This window comes from Antrostomus carolinensis, unplaced genomic scaffold (assembly GCF_000700745.2).
Source record: "Antrostomus carolinensis isolate BGI_N321 unplaced genomic scaffold, ASM70074v2 scaffold14764, whole genome shotgun sequence".
Taxonomy (NCBI): domain Eukaryota; kingdom Metazoa; phylum Chordata; class Aves; order Caprimulgiformes; family Caprimulgidae; genus Antrostomus; species Antrostomus carolinensis.
Genome location: NW_010311520.1, coordinates 29748 through 34459, shown reverse-complemented (window position 1 = coordinate 34459; position 4712 = coordinate 29748).

Below are 4712 nucleotides of genomic sequence, written 5' to 3'. Positions count from 1 at the left end.
GGCCTTGGCTTTCCTAACCTGATCCCTGGCCACTCAGGCAATTTCTCTGTATTCCTCCCCGGTAACTCGTCCTTCCTTCCACCCTCTGTAGGCTTCTTTCTTGATCCTAAGTTTGTTCAGGATCTTCCTGTCCATCCATGCAGGCCTCCTGCTGTTTTTGCCCACCTTCCTCTTTGTTGGCATGCACCGTGTCTGGTCTTGGAGGAGGAGATCCTTGAGTATAAGCCAGGTGTCCTGCACCCTTCTTCCCTCCAGGAATTCATCCCATGGTACTTGAGCAAGCAGATCCCTGAAGCGGTTAAAATCTGCTCTCCTGGAATCCCGGGTGGTGAGCTTACAGTGCACCTTCCTCACTGCCCTAAGGATCTCGAATTCCACCATTTCATCATCATCATCAAAATCAAAGGCCAGGATATCCCCCAGAATTAAGTGGGGGTGGTATTGGAATTTCCAGAGCAAAACTTACTCTTTGAGTGCTGGATGATATATTATGCTGCATAAATGGCTTATTACAGTTACATTTATACTAGCTCAGGATCTGAGCTGCAATCCATGTTCTTGGTTGAACCATCAAATTATCTGGACATTTTTTCCAGAAAGTGCTAGGTGTTAATGTGATGAATGGCATATTGTAGCCTCATGCTCTGGGCTTAAGAATTCCATGCATCAACCTCTAACTTTATTATTAAGTTCTTGTCATTGTGGCATAAACTCATTAAATAAGAGGAAATGTGTTGTGGGATTTTATTGTGCTGTTGCATTTTGCATTAAGTATTTCTAGGCCCCGCTGTGCCTTGTGGTCAGTACCAGACCGAAGAGCTTATAAACTAGATATTGGAGAAAGGCATTAGACAGTGAAAAAGTGAGGCGAGGAGGTTTTCTTTCTTTGCTATAACAAGCCTCAGCAGTCTCTACATGAACATTGCATGCAGTTTCTCTGTCTGTCTTTCTGTCTTTTCCTGGCATCCATTAGGCAAGAGGTTTAAGTTTCAGAATCTGCAGGAGTGCAAGCGTCACCTCCGCAGAGGTGACAGACACAATAGGCAATGTAAGCTAGTGTTACTGGCTCCTGACATCCACCTCCCATGACACATGTGAAGATGTCTGGCAAATAACAGGGTAGGATATGTGCAGGAGGTGTCTGGTTAAACATAAGTAGTGTTTGCAATGGGAAGGGGAGAGTGATGTGGACAAATAAAAGAAATCAGACCTTGGTGGATGTATTTTGAACTGAATCAAAGAGGTCCTGGTTCTCATTTTCAAGACCCGAAGACTGTGGTAGCCAGGAGAGAAGATGCTGATGGGAACCCAAAGACTGGATTAGTTTTAGTCGTATATGAATAGATACCTGCTTTGCTAATCATGTAGGCTCCCTTTATGGAGGAGGATGAATGACATGAGGCAAGATGCCTCTTGTTTTATCAGCTCCTTATGGAGGAAATGGATATGCTTTCATCCAAGTGAGATGGAGATTGTGGTGGTTTAACCCACAGTAGGACCATGCAGTCCTGCACTCACTCCCCCCACCTGGTGAGATGGGATGGGAGTCACAACAAAGGGGGCACGGGATTAGGAATGAAGGACAGGGACGGCTCACTCACCAGTTATGGTCATGGGCAAAACAGACTCAACTTGGGGAAGAAAAGTCAATTTAAGTTGTTGCCATTCATCTGAGTAGCACAGTGAGACACAACAACCACATCTTACAACACCTTCCCCCACCCCTCCCTTCTTCCCGGGCTCAAATCACTTTGCTCCCAATTTCTCTACCTTCTCCCTGCAGTGGCACAGGGGACAGGGAATGGGGGTTCAGTCAGTTCACCTCTGCCACTCTTCCTGGTATGAAAGTCCAGGAACGAAGTGTTCCAACACGAGCTTCACATGGAGTCGGAGACCCCTTCAGGCTCAGCTCCTGGCTCTGGCATGGGGACATCCATGGGCTGCAGACGGGCCTCCGGTCCAGCGCACATCCTCACCCCCTGGCTCTGGGGATCTGCTCCTGCTCTGGCATTGAGCGACTCTGGGGTCTCAGTTTCAATCACGCTTGTCCTTGGGCTCAGCTTTTCTGCTCCAGTGTGGAGTCCTCTGTGGCCTACACATAGATATCTGCTCCGCCGTTGAACCTCCATGGGCTGCAGAGGCCTCCTTTGCCTTCTCCTACTCCATGGTGTTAAACTGGGTGTGGGAGATTCTCTGTCCTCCCCCTCTCCCTCCCCCTCCTTCCTCCTGGCAACGAAGCTCTCTCTTTGTTTAGGCTGATGGTCCTCTTTTTGTTCAGGTCATTGGACTCTCCTCCAGGTTCTCTCCACCTTCTTTTCAGGACAGTCCTTCCCCTCACAAATATGGATGTGCAGAAGCGTTTCTCTGTTGCTAATTGGCTCAGCCTGGGCTAGAGGGGGCTATGCCTTGGGGCCAGGGGAGCTTTCGTGAAGCTTCTCACAAGGTGGCCCCTTCCCCCACTACCAAAAAGGGCCCCACCACACACACAAACCCAACACAGAGGTTCATTCAGAAACTATTGGGGGGGAGGTCTAGAAAGAAGCTGCAAACTCAGGTGATATGAAACAGCAGTAAAAATACTGGATTAATGTGTAATATTCTATGTGAAATTCAGGCTCCATTGTGCTTGCAACTTAGCCTGCAGAAGCAAAGCTTACTGCTTATTCCCACTTGATTCTTGTCTGTAACGCTCTGTGAACTTGATCATAAAGCTCTTGACAGTGCAGTTGGTATGTGTCTTAAGTCTGGGGGAGGTGGGTGTGATAAATGTGCTTCATTGAATTGCCTTTACAGCAATCAGATAGTCCAGCAGGGGAGGTATACTATGTTCTTCATGAGGCTGCCCCTTCCCTTCCCTCTCCAAACTATCTAGATACTGAAAATGATGGAGAATGCAGTGATCTGCCGGTGTTCATGCTGAACAGGACATCTCTAGATATCTCTAGTGTGTGACCTGAGGTCTACTGCATATAGGTTGTGTATATTTCATGTGGTCTAGGAAGTGAAAATTGACGTAGGGCTGGCTCATAAAAGTTCTCACTGAATTTATTCTTATAACTGTGACAGACAGATCACTGACACGAGATCCGCTCTTAGAGGGGAAGAATAGCCACAAACCAAAAAACCCAACTACATTGGCTTCTTGTCTTAGGACTCCAAAACTAGTTTTTCCCACCCTGAATACCCTGAATTTAATCAGTATAAGTGTCATGGTCCATTTGGATCTCTCAGATTTACAGGACAATGTACTCTCTGATACAAACTTTATTGCATGAGCCCATTAAGAATTAAAACAAGCAAACACAACAAGCAGGGGCTCAATCCCCTTTTACCCAGACCAGTCTATCGTCATGTGAATTCACTTATTCACCATTCAAGTCATAAGGTTTCATAACTTATAACCCATAAGGCACCTATAAGCAAAAAAGAAAAAAAAGAAGTGTGCTGATCCTTCCATCATGGTGCGGGTGTCCCCTGTGTCATACTGGGAAGCAGGAAAGCCTCAGCAGTCCAGCTGCTGTTGGATCTGCTTCAAAAGTTTTTTGGGTGAGGTGGTGTTTTGTACCTTCCAGCGTGGAGGTTTGGCCTATGCCATTTCTGTAAGTTAACAGATTCTGAGGAAACTGCCAGACAACAGGTACTGGCTGCAGGAGACAGGGATTTGCAGGTGGTAATGGTGCAAAATGGCCCTTCCACTCTCTCTGGCCACTAGTCCTGCCTGCCTGGTGCTCTCGCTTTGACCGAATGGTGCTGCTCCCAGCACACATCAGGCCTTAGCAGTAGCCAAGTTAGCCAAAATCTGAGCTGGAATGGAGCAAACAGTCACACTGAGTGCACCACAAGTATTTTAGTGTTTTTATAGAGGTTGAAGGGGTTCCTAGCTCAGAAGTTAGGATCAGGTTGCAAGTTGTGTTTTTTAAAGTGTATTTGTAATGTGAGGGGTATGATAAATAACCGAGTTGTTTGGGCATCCAGATGTATTCCAGAGACAGTCCAATTTATTGCTGAAATATGAACTTAAATCATTGTCAGCTTTCTCACTTCACTGAGAAGTAATGAAATATTATTCGTCACCTAGAACAGAACACTTGAAATCATTCTATTTAATATATTTTTAATAATAGAAGTGGAAGCTAAACAGTTTATCTGCAGGGGCTTGTTCTTAAACATGGTGGAAGTGAGGAAATATGATGCTCAATGTAACTTACTGAAGTCATGATTTTGAAGCTGTAAATCAAAACACAAAGGGTTAGGGTGGTGATTTTTTTTTCTAAAATAGCACTCTTAAATCATTGAACTAAGTATGACAGCTATTGAAAGCATTGTTATTAAGTATGTGGTGACTTTTCTTAAGACAAGATGATGTGCAGCTGGTGTGATTTGCAGAGGAAAAAGCAAGCACATGACAGTATTTCCAGCACTCTTCTCCGGCAGCATCTGCAGGATCATGTTTCTTCAGTCTTTTAACAGTTCTCCTTGTATCAGTCTCTGCACACAAACAAGCAATTGATACTGGGAGGCAATGAATTTCAGCTGCATTCTATTAATGTATAAGAAGCCTGAGAAGCTATCTGGAGCTCTTTGTTTTGATGCACATGGTTTTGCTTAGTGTTCCATTTGCTGTAAAACCTCTGCATGGAGGGGTGGACCTTTGCTTAAGGGTGTATTTTGGGATTCAAGGTGTCGGAGTTCCCTGCCTGGCTCTGGCACAG